Source organism: Pleurodeles waltl, chromosome 2_2 (genome assembly GCF_031143425.1).
Source record: "Pleurodeles waltl isolate 20211129_DDA chromosome 2_2, aPleWal1.hap1.20221129, whole genome shotgun sequence".
Lineage (NCBI taxonomy): Eukaryota > Metazoa > Chordata > Amphibia > Caudata > Salamandridae > Pleurodeles > Pleurodeles waltl.
In genome coordinates, this window is record NC_090439.1 from 1,131,727,881 (window position 1) to 1,131,743,754 (window position 15,874).

The 15,874-nt window shown below is 48.5% G+C and overlaps 1 protein-coding gene across 1 annotated transcript in view; it reads right to left on the minus strand.

The window, feature by feature from the left end:
• LOC138278601 (uncharacterized) overlaps positions 1–15,874 on the minus strand; it is a 124,029-nt gene that overhangs the window by 79,687 nt on the left and 28,468 nt on the right. The window lies entirely within an intron of this gene.

The following is a 15,874-nucleotide window of genomic DNA, read 5'->3' on the forward strand; positions in this document are numbered from 1 at the left end:
TAGAGGTGCCCCCTGAAAAACCTACCAACTACTAGTATGCCACCAACAGACAAGTTTCTGACTCCAAAGGGTGAGAGCCCCCGCTCTTGGGCTGTCAGGAACAAAGCCTGCACTGGCAGGTGTGCCATACACCTCCTCCAACAGGATGACCCTCGAATTAGCATTCCAAGGCAGGAAACTTTAAAGAGCCTGCCATCTTTGGTATGCAAATCTGGCTTCCCTCTAAGGTGAGGAGATGTCGAACCCCCTGACCAGAGCCTATTTGGCACCTGGACAGGCGGGAGAATTAGTAGTCAGAAAGGCATGCCCACTTTCAGGCTAGTTCCATCACTAAGGTGGGCTATCTGATGTGGACCCCAGATTTAGAAATCTGCCATTTTGGTGTTGGCAGGACTAGGAACTCTGGGACATGGCTGTGCCCACTTCCCACAGGAAGTGGTCATATACGGGGCGTACTGACCCCAGGGGTAAGTATTCTATTGGCTACTACCCTACACTCCCCTAATGCCCCCGGCCCCACAAAACCAGTACTTCAGGACACCTCTACACCTGGCTGCACCGGATCGAGAAGAGGACCAACGATGTACCCACTTCCCCGTCTCGTGAGACCTGAGCCCACCTGTTGGTTCAGCTGATCTGGTATTCCAGTCCACGCCTGCAGCCTCCTTCTTCAGGCCTCCTCTATTGCGACTGCCTCCGGTGACCGTAATCTAACACCTAAGGACACCTCTGCACCCAGCTGTCCCAGACCCAGAAGAAAAGGAACAAGGATGTCCTCATATCCCTGAGCATCGCAAAAATTGAACCTCTTGTTGGTTCACCCAGACTGGCCCTCCAGTCCCTGCCTGCAGCACCTTACTAACCAGACCAATCCCCATTGACTTCAACGGGGCAGCCAGCACTGAACTGCAATTCTACACCTGGCCGCCCCTGTGGCGTCTGAGGTGACCTCTTGTTTTAGCCTAGGACTCTGTCCCATACTCACCTCAAGTCTGGAAGATTGGTCTAGTGAGTTGCTGTTGAGTACCTGTTTGCCGTATATGATTTTCCTCCATAGGATAACATTGCAGCTACAGAGAATTGCACTGTGCTGATTTTTCAAGCTTGTGATAATTTATTTCTACTGCAACATGCATTTACCTGACCGTATTGATTCTGGTGCCTAAAACTTATAGAAAAATAAGAGTTATGTTGGAAAATTGATTATTGGTAAGGGCAGGTAAGTACCTACACTTAGCAATAGGCCACTAAGCCCTACTAGGTTCAGTTAGGTCTCAATAAATTAACCCCAGCTCAACCCTTGGTAGCTTGGCAGCAAGCAACAAGGCTTAACTTAGGAGACAAAGGGGGTCATTTTGACCCCGGCGGTCGGTGTTATAGTGGCGGTAGTAGCGCCAACAGGCTGGCGGTACATACTGCCATATTATGACATTGGCAAAAGCCAAACCGCCAATGTACCACTTCGACCGCCACGGCGGTAATGATGGAGACTACAGTCTCCAGCCCGGTGGCCATCAGTAGGCCGCCCACGGGATAATGACCCTGCCTACTGCCATGATTTTCGTGGCTTTCTTACTGACACGAAAACCATGGCGGTAGGCACTATCAGTGCCAGGGAATCCCTTCCCTGTCACTGATAGGGGTCTTCCCCATCTCCCTCCCCCACCCTCCTCCTCCCACTCCAGACCCCCCACGACATACGCACACCTACACGCACAGACATACACACGCATACACAAACACATACCCACATTCACCCATGCATGCATACATCCATACACAAACATATCCACACCCACTGACATACATACAAGCACACACGCATTCACACAACATACACCCACACTCACATCCATTCATGCACACATGCATTCCACACACACACAAACATACATCCACAACACCCCCCACCCCATTCTCCTGTCGGAGCATCCGACTTAACTGCTTGCAGGGGGTCCTCCGGCAGGAGACGGGATGGGGCGCTGCTGCCAGCAGCAGCGTCTGCCTGCAGAACACCGCCAGGTTGTATCATGGGTCATGATACGGTCTGCAGTCGTCTACTGGCGTGGCGCTGCTTCTCACAGCAGCGCCACCTTACCGCCGTCCGCCGCCATGACCATAGCTGGAATTCCGCCAGCCTTGTGGCGGAATTCCGGCTACGGTCATAATATGGCAGTCGGCTGGTAGCCACAGTGACGGTCTTTTGGCGGCCGATGCCGTGGCGGTAGGCAGCATTTACCGATAATGTTCTAATGAGGACCAAAGTGTGTAAAGCGTTCAAGTATAACAGAACAGTAATAAAATAAGACACAGGAAACAGTTTAAAAATCCGAAACCAATTTATAAAAATAGGAAATATTTTTTATCTTTACTTTGACACCAAAACGAATAAAATTGGATAAGGGGAACCAGAGATATGAATTTTTAAAGAATTAATGTTTTTTAGCACATAACTAAAAGGGCCACTTGGGATATCTGGTCGCACCTCGACCGTGGTAAAGTTAAAGTTTAAGGCTGACCGCGATTGAGCCCAGCTCGGCTACAGCAAGCGGGAGGCCTTGGTCAAAAGTTTACCTTCGGACTTAGGGGGTCATTCTGACTTTGGCGGGCGGCGGAGGCCGCCCGCCAAAGTACCGCCGTCAGAATATCGCTGCGCGGTCAAAAGACCGCCGCAGTAATTCTGAGTTTCCCACTGGGCGGGCGGGCGACCGCCAGAAGGCCGCCCGCCCGCCCACCGGGAAATCCCCTTCCACGAGGATGCCGGCTCCGAATGGAGCCGGCGGAGTGGAAAGGGTGCGACGGGTGCAGTTGCACCCGTCGCGATTTTCAGTGTCTGCTATGCAGACACTGAAAATCTAGGTGGGGCCCTGTTAGGGGGCCCCTGCAGCAGGGGCCCCCAGGGGCCCCACGACACCCGTTTCCGCCAGCCAGGTTCTGGCGGTCAAAACCGCCAGAACCAGGCTGGCGGTAAGGGGGTCGGAATCCCCACGGCGGCGCTGCCTGCAGCGCCGCCATGGAGGATTCCTCAGGCCAGGGGAAAACCGGCAGGAAACCACCGGTTTCCCTTTTCTGACCGCGGCTTTACCGCCATGGTCAGAATTGGCCTGGATGCACCGCCAGCCTGTTGGCGGTGCATCCGCGGTCCCCGGCCCTGGCGGTCGGAATGACCCCCTTAGTCTTTTTCCTGAAGATTGTCTTCAGCTGGACGAAGTCACCAATCCGATCCGGCTTCCCTGGAGCCCTCTTCGGATAAACATCACAGGAGGCCTCGGTGTAAAATTCTACGTTCAGACTTAGACAATTTTTCAGAACAAAAATCTTTGTCCAGGCCAAAGCTGAATCTCGAACTGACGTCACTGGAGTCTTCTTCGGATACGCTGCGCTGGAAGTCCTGGTCAACTTTTTACCTTCGGACTTGGTCACTTTTTCTGGAGCCTTTCCCTTCCGACAGGGGTCGACCCTCCTCAGCAAGCCGATTTCGATGCAAGGTCGTCGGTCTGCTTTTCCAGGAGCCCCCAGTGAAATCCTGGAAGTCAATGGATCCAGAGCTTTCCAGCGGGACGAACCTGGAAGTCAGGCTGGGTCGCGGTTGAGGTAAGCCAGCTTGACTCACCACAGTCGGTCCCTTTATGAAGCTTTTTTCCAAAAGTTCTCTGAACTTCTCCAAACTTCTGGATGTTCTTCCAGAAGGACTTTGAAGGTTCTTCAGGAATCCACAGCTCACCCCAAGGTTCCAGAAGCTCTCAGTAGCTCCTTGAGTGTTAGGACTCCAACTCCCAGAATGCACCTAGTTCAAATCCAAAAATGACCACTAGCTACTGGTCATCTGGTCAGTTCCTTCAGGTTTTGATGCAGGGGACTCTGGTTAGCTAGTTTTCACCTGTAGCAAGCAGGGAGTCCCTTCTTGAACTAGTTGAAACCAGGCAAAGTCCTTCTTGTGGTGAAGCCCAAGTGTGCAGCTGGTGCGGTCCTTCAGAGTGCAGTATCCAGTTGCAGGTCAGGGGTCCAGCAGGGCAGTCCTTCATATTCTGATGATGTTCCTTGTAAGGATCTGAGGTGTGGGTGCAGCTCTGCCATGTTTATCCTTGCTCCTAGGGGGAAAAGCAGGGGGAGCCAACTATCCGACCACAGGGAGGCTCCTGCCCCCTTTGATGAACACTTCCTGGGAAGTGTGGCAAAAATCAATCCCAGGGAGCAACATTCTTCAAACTGATTTTCGGAGGTGAGATCTGGCTGAGCACACCCACTGGTGTGGCTAAAAATCCTAAACAAACCCCTCTCCTGCCGTCACCTAATCTAATCAACAGGGCACCTAATTGTATGAAGTTGCAGGAACAGGGGAGGTCCTGAGCTGCTTCAAATGTCCTTCCCTGCTTTTGAAGACCAGTTTGGCTGCTCTCCCCTGTAGGAGGCTGGCCTGGTTTGTAGTGGTACCAAGGGTTACTTACACTCTGCACCAGGTCCAGTTATCCCTTATTAGTGTAGAAGAGGTGTCTAGCAGCTTAGGCTGATAGAAAAGGTAACTTAGCAGAGCAGCTTAGGCCCAACTAGGAGACGTGTAAAGCTCCTACTATACCACTGGCGTCATATGCACAATATCATAAGAAAACACAATACACAGATATACTAAAAATAAAGGTACTTTATTTTTATGACAATATGCCAAAAGTATCTCAGTGAGTACCCTCAGTATGAGGATAGCAAATATACACAAGATATATGTACACAATACCAAAAATATGCAGTAATAGCAATAGAAAGCAATGCAAGCAATGTACAGTCACAATAGATTGCAATGAGAGCACATAGGTATAGGGGCAACACAAACCATATACTCCAAAATTGGAATGCGAATAACGTATGGACCCCAAACCTATGTGAGCTTGTAGAGGGTCGCTGGGACTGTAAGAAAACAGTGAGGGTTAGAAAAATAGCCCACCCCAAAACCCTGAAAAGTAGGTGTAAAGTGCACCTAAGTTCCCCAGAGAACACAGAGGTCGTGATAGGGGAATTCTGCAAGGAAGACCAACACTAGCAATGCAACAATGATGGATTTCCAGACAAGAGTACCTGTGGAACAAGGGGACCAAGTCCAAGAGTCACACTCAAGTCGGGAGTGGGCAGATGCCCAGGAAATGCCAGCTGTGGGTACAAAGAAGCTGCCACCGGATGGTAGAAGCTGTGGATTCTCCAAGAACGAAGAGGACTAGGAACTTCCCCTTTGGAGGATGGATGTCCCACGTCGTGAAGAAGCTTGCAGAGGTGTTCCCACGCAGAAAGACCGCAAACAAGCCTTGCTAGCTGCAAGAGTCGCGGTTAGGGTTTTTGGATGCTGCTGTGGCCCAGGAGGGACCAGGATGTCGCCAATTGCGTGAGGAGACAGAGGGGCCGCCCAGCAAGACAAGGAGCCCACTCAGAAGCAAGCAGCACCCGCAGAAGTACTGGAACAGGCACTACGAATTCACAAAAGAAGGTCCCACGACACCGGAGGACAACTCAGGAGGTCGTGCACTGCAGGTTAGAGTGTCGGGGACCCAGGCTTGGCTGTGAACAAAGGAAATCCTGGAAGAGTGCACAGGAGCCGGAGCAGCTCCAAATCACGCGGTACCCAGCAATGCAGTCTAGCGTGGGGAGGCAATGACTTACCTGCACCAAACTTGGACTGAAGAGTCACTGGACTGTGGGGGTCACTTGGACAGAGTTACTGAGTTCCAGGGACCATGCTCGTCGTGCTGAGAGGGGACCCAGAGGACCAGTGATGCAGTCTTTTGGTGCCTGCGGTTGCAGGGGGAAGATTCCGTCGACCCACGGGAGATTTCTTCGGAGCTTCTAGTGCAGAGAGGAGGCAGACTACCCCCACAGCATGCACCACCAGGAAAACAGTCGAGAAGGCCGCAGGATCAGCGATACAAGGTTGCAGTAGTCGTCTTTGCTACTTTGTTGCGGTTTTGCAGGCGTCCAGAGCAGTCAGCGGTCGATTCCTTGGCAGAAGGTGAAGAGAGAGATGAAGAGGAACTCTGATGAGCGCTTGCATTCGTTATCTAAAGAATTCCCCAAAGCAGAGACCCTAAATAGCCAGAAAAGGAGGTTTGGCTACTTAGGAAGGAGGATAGGCTAGCAACACAGGTAAGAGCCTATCAGAAGGAGTCTCTGACATCACCTGCTGGCCCTGGCCACTCAGAGCAGTCCAGTGTGCAGTCCAGTCCAGTGTGCCAGCAGCACCTCTGTTTCCAAGATGGCAGAGGTCTGGAGCACACTGGAGGAGCTATGGGCACCTCCCAGGGGAGGTGCAGGTCAGGGGAGTGGTCACTCCCCTTTCCTTTGTCCAGTTTTGCGTCAGAGCAGGGCTGGGGGATCCCTGAACTGGTGTAGACTGGCATATGCAGAAATGGGCACCATCTGTGCCCATGAAAGCATTTCCAGTGACCTATGTACAGTGCACGCGTGTAATGGTGTCCCCGCACTCACAAAGTCCGGGGAATTTGCCCTGAACGATGTGGGGGCACCTTGGCTAGTGCCAGAGTGCCCACACACTAAGGGGGTCATTCCTACATTGGTGGGCGGCAGTCGCCGCCCGCCAAGCGGGAACCGCCGAATGACCGCACTGCGGTCAAAAGACCGCGGCAGCCATTCTGGCTTTCCCGCTGGGCCGGCGGGCGACTGCCAGAAGGCTGCCCGCCGGCCCAGCGGGAAACCCCCTTCTACGAGGATGCCGGCTCCGAATGGAGCCAGCGGAGTCGAAGGGGTGCGACGGGTGCAGTGGCACCCGTCGCGATTTTCAGTGTCTGCAAAGCAGACACTGAAAATCTTTATGGGGCCCTGTTAGGGGGGCCCCGCACTGCCCATGCCAGTGGCATGGGCAGTGCAGGGACCCCCAGGGGCCCCACGACACCCGTTACCGCCATCCTCTTCCTGGCGGTGAAAACCGCCAGGAACAGGATGGCGGTAAGGGGGTCGGAATCCCCATGGCGGCGCTGCAAGCAGCGCCGCCATGGAGGATTCCCTGGGGCAGGGGAAAACCGGCGGGAAACCGCCGGTTTCCCTTTTCTGACCGCGGCTTTACCGCCGCGGTCAGAATTGCCCCGGAAGCACCGCCAGCCTGTTGGCGGTGCTTCCTCCGTCCCCGGCCCTGGCGGTCCATGACCGCCAGGATCGGAATGACCCCCTAAGTAACTTAGCACCCAACCTTTACCAGGTAAAGGTTAGACATATAGGTGACTTATAAGTTACTTAAGTGCAGTGGTAAATGGCTGTGAAATAACGTGGACGTTATTTCACTCAGGCTGCAGTGGCAGGCCTGTGTAAGAATTGTCAGAGCTCCCTATGGGTGGCAAAAGAAATGCTGCAGCCCATAGGGATGTCCTGGAACCCCAATACCCCAATACCCTGGGTACCCCAGTAGCATATACTAGGGAATTATAAGGGAGTTCCAGTATGCCAATGTGAATTGGTGAAATTGGACACTAGCCTGTTAGTGACAATTTGTAAAGAGAGAGCATAACCACTGAGGTTCTGGTTAGCAGAGCCTCAGTGAGACAGTTAGGCATCACACAGGGAACACATACATATAGGTCACAAACTTATGAGCACTGGGGTCCTGGCTAGCAAGGTCTCAGTGACACATAACAAACATACTGAAAACATAGGGTTTTCACTATGAGCACTGGGCCCTGGCTAGCAGGATCCCAGTGAGACAGTGAAAACATCCTGACATACACTCACAAACAGGCCAAAAGTTGGGGTAACAAGGCTAGAAAGAGGCTACTTTCTCACATCCCCCATCCTGTTTCACAATCTGCTGAGGCAGATCTCCTCCTCCAGGCACATCATTTGTGTTCAGCCCAGGCCACTTCGCACCTCATGAAGGCTGCCTGGCCAGGCTGCCAGATGCTGGCTAATCAGAGAAGGGCACTACAAAGCTGAAGTTGGCAACTTTCAGGTAGTGTTCTAAAACTCTTTACCTGAACTAGTTAGACCAAATCCAACAATGGCAAGTTGTGGGATTTATTTTAACAATTTATTTGATACCAAAGTCAAGGTATCTGGTACTTATGGGGACTTTGTTAATTAAAATAAAGTCTCCCCATTTTAGCCTATGGAGGCCATTCACTACAGTGAGGGAAAAACAAATTTGGCTATTTTACCTCACCAGGGCTTATAATACAATTATATAAGGTCCCTAATTGTAGTTACATGGCACCCAAACCCAGGGGCACATAGAGCACACCTTAGGGGGTGACTTATATGTAAAAATAAGGTAGTTTCAGACTTTGGAAGTACTTTTGATTCTAAAGTCGAATTTGCATATAACTTTATTTTAAAAGCAGCCAGCAAGACAGGCCTGCCTTTAAAATGACACTAGGCACCTCAGCAGTGCACCTGGGGGTCCTAAACCTACATACCGTACCTTATACCAGGAACTTATAGATAGTTTGATACTGCCAATTATAATTAGCCTAATTTGCATATGCACTTTACACAGAACACTGGCCCTGGGACTGGTAAGGAGTACCCAGTGCACAGCTAAGAGTCAGTAACCACCAGTATCTGTCCAAAAAGTTTGGGGGTGACCAAGGCAAAAAGGACGCCTTTCCTACAAGTTATTTTTATAAATTGGTGTGGATCTCCTTATTGAGTCGTGTTATCCTTTATTGACTGGGTGCCTATAGTAAATGTCTTACACTACTCTCTGATAACCCTGAGGCTGCTTGATAACACTACCCCCTAAGAGAGCACCTTGGGATTGCTAGAGAAAGCCCCTATCCACTTATTAGGGAACCTTTGGACTCTTTGCAGGGTACACCTCATTTTGGTATAGCCATTTGGTAAGAGCCAATTCCTAGACTTGCTCCAGCCCAATGTCTCTAACTTCCCCATAGTGTGGATAAAGGTTTCCATACACTCGACTATAACCACCAAGGTCTCAACAAGTCATGTCCTGATTCTCAATGAAACAAACCTCCGGGCACCTGTAAGTACCAAAACAATGCAAGATGAGTGATCTATAAGCTCATTTGATAATGCAAATTGAATGATATCGCCACTAGTAGTCATATATATTGAAAGGTGTGTTATTTACGCACTTTTGGTGACATACCTACATGAACATAAACTGTTCCTGCAGCCAAAAACATTTTTTACTCCATGATGACTGTCACTCAACCATTGAAAACATATTTTAAAACTGCAAGTTAGAGTGATGTCACCCTACCTATGCACTCCTAACTAAACACCTCACCACACTGTTCCTTCTCTAGACTAACCCCAGACCTTCACCATATCCTGGATCCCAGTATACACACAGAACTGCCCCCATACTCAGCCCTGCCCAGTATCCCAAGTCTGTGTGTGATCTGCTGCTCCAGGCCAGGTTTTGTCTTTGAATTCTGGGACTTATAAAACAGGATTAAATGTCCCTGGACTGGAGCAGCTCTTTATGTATCGACCTGGGAAGTTCAGTAGCTTTGCATACTATTACCAAACAGTGCTGACACATTACACCCCATTACTAGTTCCATCCATTTATTATGCCTGCTACTCCCTCTGTCACTATTCACCCATCTCAGGGACATTTCTCAGCTCACACTGGGAGAGAAAATAGGCCTGGGCACTAAAATAAAAGTAACCCCCAATAGTGAATTAGATTAAAGTTGTCCCATGTTTGGAAATTGGGGCAGTTTTGAACTAATAAAGGCACACTGCTTTACAAGGTATGGAAGAATGTATGGATAAGAGCTTGCTGCAGGCAATGCTTGTTTTAATATCAGGGAAATCAATTGTAAAACCAGCCAAACAGACCCACAAGCATCCAAAGAACAGGCCCACATATTGATCTGTCAGACCGCCCTAGTGGTCAATGCCTGATTGCCCTTTAGGCCAGTCCAACCCTGCACTCTCCTATTGATGGCTGTGGCTGTCAGCTCACTGGGCTGTAGAGGACTGACACTGGGGAAAGGATTATGATTTCAGTAACAGAACAGGCCTTTCTGCCAGTTGCCTGCGAGGAAGAGTGGTCTAGAGGACTGTCCCATGATTTTAAATTGGTCTGTCAGTCATTGCAAGAGAGTCCTCATCCCATCCATGTGGTACATGGATGTGTGTTCCATTTAGACCGTGCAGAGGATGTGTGTATTGGGCATGTATGTCAAGGTGGTCATAGCTACTAGGATACACTTTGTCTTTGCTACATTGCATTGGTACATAGGATGGAGGAGTGGAGTGAAAGCCATGGCAGTAGATGTGGATTGCAGAGCCCCCCACCAAATACTCCAGGATCCTTTTTAGTGGGTCAGAAATTGTAAGAGGAGACAGCGAGCCCCTCTGAGGTTAGCGAGTTCCCCTGCCCTTTCCTGGCCCATCGTTCTCTGGAAGGGCTACCACACACAAGTTAACAGATAGTTAAGTAGTGCGGCCTTCCTTGGCTTTACGCTCTTATTTTGGGGTGCTCCAGCCTAGAAAGCCTCCAGTTTCTTATTAGGCCTCCACTTTGAGAAAGGCCTTGGCTCGACCAGTCCGTATGCAGTAAGCAAAAACGCATAGCTGCCTCACAACTGACTGCTGGACTGCACAACTACTGTCCGCCACTTTAAGAACGAGGTAGAAACATCTATCCTGGGTGCCAAGATTACTCTACCAGGAATAGAGGTTCGACACCAGCAGCAACCTTCTGTGCTCCAGGGTTGGAGTAATTACTGCCAGCTCTTTTTGCTTGGGTGAGGACCAGAAACCTGGGGATGTTCTACAAAGCGGCCATAGAGGGCTGCCTGTACCGTACTTGAAGGAGAGAGCTAGTTAACTGCTCAGGATGGGTACTGGAGGTGCTGTTTGCAGTGGTCTTGCATGGGGAAGATGGTGTCCAGCAGAGAGGGATAGCTAAGGACTGCAGATGAGGCAACCTGAAACTGCTGCTCGGGTGAACCTGCGCTTCTCATGCAGACAGGTGAGGGCTGTGAATCCCAGGTGTTCCCATAGCAAGTGCTTCGCTATGTAGGTGCCAATGTCTATATGGCCTGCTGAAGGTAACGCACATACCCTGTGGTAAACTCATTGGTAAATAAGTGTGTAGAAACAACTCAAATCTGTGATTCATGGTCACCACGACCTGACCAGTGTTCACCAGCCCATGTCTCATGTAGCTGATGATCTACACCAAAGACGGCTCTGCAGCTGGAGTGGGTTTGTTTTGCTCGGTGGGTTTGTGTCGGGTCCAAAGAAGAAACCAAAAAGCCAAGTTGGACCATCACTGGTGCTGGCACTGCAGAAGCTCATTTGGTAGGGTGGGCACTGGAACCGTGCACCGCAAGACTGGACAGGCTGGGTGACAAGCGAATAATTCTGCTCAGTGAAATGTCCAGTCAACCACCCAGTAAAGTGTAGGCCAGCCTATGTCACATCAGAGAAAGACACCGAAGGTACTGTGCAACGTAAGGCATAATGTCCAAAGAGGATTTTCATTATTCAACCTGCCAGCCTTGACCTTGACTAAACTCCTGAGGGCACAGGGAGTTGACCTGATCTCACGAGAAGAAGAGGAGAGCCATTCCAAGGCTAGATCGTTCTCCAAGGAAAAGCAAGAGGGGGACTTCAGCGGAACATCCCACAATCCCCATGAGGCTCTGTCTGAGAGGGAGCGGCAGGGGCAGTGTCTGCAAGCGCAGGATAACAATGTGCCTTCTGTGCCTTTTCTATAATATTGTGTTATGTGTGAAATTGTCAAGGTGAAAGACCTTGGTGGACCTTGATTTATTCATTGCTGCTAGAACTTCCTAAATAAGTGCAGGACTGCTCTACTCTGCTACTGTGAGTATTTGGTGTTAAAGGTGCTTAGTTTTGCTCAGTTGTTGGCTCAAGAATAGGTTTATGCCCCAGGTCACCAGTGGTAAAAGGATGTAAAGCAAAAAGCTGCTCCCAGTAATCCCGGTCTGCCCCGGGACGTCCTAAATGGTTCCTGGACTACCTTTTTAGGTTTGGCGTTAGCCAAGACCTTTTGATGTTACTAAAATATGTATAACATATATATATTTTTATAACTTTTATTTTTTTGCTGAGTTGCATAAACTACACAGCATTATTATGTGGGCATACAGGTAAGCATTTGTGATACAGTTAGTCAAATATCGTCACATTCAATATGTTCGAGTACAAGAATCCAGTCTCCCTCATCCCCCAAAGAAGTGATTACTAAAGAATAGCAAACAGCTGCCATGCCACAATAAAATCCCTGTGGTAGACAGCCCACAATATGCCTTATGCCCTTACGTCGTCATCAGTATCTTCGCTTTTACTATCCGGAGTAGTCAACTCTAACTCTTGATTGACAAATACATCACAAATTCCGTTCCAGATAGCTACATCCTCTTGTACTTTCTCATGGTGGTGGCTCATTTTCATATGCATTTCCTCAGCTACTTACCATTCGCTTACATCAGCTAGTGGGTGCAGCCTGGGGCTTTTTGACTCATCCATGTAACGGCCACCCTACGCTTCGTCAAGACTAAGGACAAATGCAGGAACCTATATGTAATTTTCCTCCCCTTCTGTCATGTAATGTTACCAAGGAGGCAACACTGTGGAGTCTGTGCAAAAGATATATCAGCAGATCTTTGTATCTCAGTTGTTACTTGAGTCCAGAAGGTCTGTACCTCCCTACAATGCCAAGCTAAATGTATTAAGTTCACCCCTTTGTACCCACAATTGGGACAGGCATCCAATCGGTGAGAGGAAATCCGGTCAAGTCCCTTAGGCGTAAGGTACGTCCTATAGAGAAAATTATAATGCACTACAGGAGCTTTCAGCCAGCTCTCTTCATTCATTGATCTGTTGCGTCATTTACATTTTGCTCCGCCCACTACAGCAGATAGCACGGATCAGCGGGTCAGCCAACATAAGCCACTGGATAACGTCACGTTGAGTGACTGAATTTTGCTCTTTCACAAGGAGCACATCCACACACAAGCTGGTTCCCTTCAGTGCCAGTGTTCGTTCTTCCTTCCTTCCTCTTTCTCTTTCACTCTCTTTTGTTTGCTTTCTTTCTTTCTTCCTTTTAAATTTTCCCCAGAAACTGTACAATAACATGGTCCACACAATGTTCCATACATCTCCTGCCAAATGAATCCCACTCTCAAAATTGCCGCCCTTCCTCTGTATTATACAGTCTTTTCAGCCCCCAAAGCAGCAAATCGCAGTCCCTCTCCTGTGCTCTCCTGCCTGACATCTCTCTTCAGTCACTCCTGTAGCACTGGCTAGTATTGGCAAAGCGTAATTTCTGTAGTGCTCTTTCCACTGTAAATAAAATACACCACTAATTCTGCATCCACATCTAACCACTGACCTGCTCTACTTTCCTTCACCTCAGACATTTCTAATGGTTGTTTTTTACTTGGCTCCTTGCCACTCTTATCAGTCTTGTTTCAGCACACTCCACCCTACAGAAACCATCTTTACTCACATATCCAGCTGTATCCGCTCTGCCCTCCGCAATCCCCTCCTTTCTCATACTCCAGGTCTTCTTGGGAGGTTTGATACAGTGGGCCACCTTATACTTCTTGGGACCAGAGAATCCGCTCCCAGCTGGGTTTCATCCTATCCGTGAGACTGTTCTTTCCAGTCCCTTCAACCTCTTTGCTCTCCACCTTTAGTCCCTTGGCAGTCAGTGCTCCACAGCTTTCGGTCCAGCTTCCTCTGCTTTATCACGATACTTAGTAACTTCTCTGACTTCTCCTATCAGCTCTACGCAGATGACACCCAAATCTGTCTCCTGTTCCCTTCTTTACCTTCTCACACCCTAAAGAGGATCTAAACTGCTTCATAGACAGTCACTGCCAGATGACCACCTGCTCACTTATGTTATACTCACCCGAAATGGAAATAACCTATTGTCTTAGCACCTCTACACGTCTCCATCACGCACCCTGTCCACTTCCACCCAGACATCATGGCCTCATCATCCTCAGTCAGGAACCTTCAGTTATGAACATGGCAATATTCACAGAAACACAACTACATTGGTCAAAACACAACTACTGAACAGGTGGAAAATATATGCAAATATTTCCTTACAAACATCCAAAATGTTGATCTCCTCACTAGTCCTTAGCAAACCCAGCCATCTTCTAGGAAACTCTAGCAGTCGTCTAGTCGTTCTTCCAAAGCATCACGTCCCTCAACTGGAGCTGCATCTAGGCTTTGTTTAATTCACTTACTAGGGCTCCTTCACTGGACCATACTACAGACTAAAATGATGTTAATCACCCTGTCTGCAAAGTTAAAAAGTGCCCTCAAGGAGCATCCCCTCACAAAAATCATATTAGCTAGATATATAAAAATATTTCAACTGTCTTGTTTTTGTTAAATATTCATCACCCTCCTGATACCAGCACCTTCCCTATGTCTTTATCTAAAACTGATAATGCCATGTTATACTTTGATACTGATGCTATATACAGCACTGCTGAGTTATACATACACCTGAATCCTCCCTTTACATCTCTGCACCAATGGCCCCAGTGGGTTAGTGAGCGCTATGTAAATTCTATCCTAGAGCCATCCTATTTCCTTACCTAGGGTTCAATAAGCCTGTAACTAAAATACTGAAATATAAGGTATTATTGAAAGTAACTTAGGATAGAGGACACTTTGTGCTCTTACTCAGAACTGCAAGTTCAATAATTCTATGCCCTTAGAGACATGACTGACCAACACATGGATCTCACACACCTCTCACCATAACTCTAAGGATAAGCAATAGAGAGATACCACACATTTTAGAAATCCCTAAACCCAATCCCAGGTTTCCAGCTATCAGTAAGTCTAATTGTAGAGTTTCAGACAAGACTTCCTCTAACCCTGGTGTCCCAGACTCCACACTCTAACAGTGGGTCATCTCAAGTTACCAATAATACAATTCTAAATATTGTGAATTGTTGTGCTAAGATCCTAGCAAAGTCTAGTGTAACCCACATGTTCCAAATGTTAGACTCATAACAAACAGTTCAGAAATCCATGACACCAACAATAGCATTCCCAACTAATGTGAGAGCAGCAACTTAGGGACCAGACCTTCTGACTTAACTGCAACCTCAATCTTGGAGGCAAACCTCCCAGAGAAGTAATCAAGAAAATAGCCAACAGACTGGTGCTTAGAGGCAATGCCTTGAGAGAGAGGTGAGTATAGACTAGGCCAAGAGTCTGTTCTCCAATCACACTTTTAGAAGTGGTGCTTTCAAAGAGATGAAAGCAGAAGAGTAGTGTAGTGTATGGAACAATGGGTTTATGCTCAAGTGATAGGGAGGCAAGTGAGAGACAAGGCCAACAGAATGACACAAGCAGGCGACTAGTTTTGTGTCCAGGATGCTACTGCTGCATGCACAACAGAAAGGCACGCAAGTGACTAAACGTACAGCCTATTCTCCAAACTCACTTTTAAAAGTGATATTTTCAGAGAGATGCAAGTAGAAGACTAGAAAATCATGAGGGATGTTATCATTGCATGCACAACAGAGATCCCTGTGAGCCACTAAATCTAGAGTCTATTGCCCAATCTCACTTTTAGAAGAGATACTTTCAGAGAGAAGCTAGTAGGAGATTAGGGTACTGCCCGGGACACTATCTGTGCATGCACAAGTGATGGAAAGAGGCAACTAAACCTTGAGTCTATTCCCCAACCTCAGTTTTAGATGTGATGCTTTCAGAGAGATGCAAGCATGACAGTTGTGTACAGGGCATTATAAATTGTTATCCTATGTGTATTTTTATAGTACACAACTCACCCGGTATGGTATCCTGGTACTGAAACAGGAGCTGTATGGGCCGAGACAGGGTCAGGGCTAGGTGAAGAGCCAGGTCTTCAGTTTCTTGCTGAAATCAAGCACTGAGG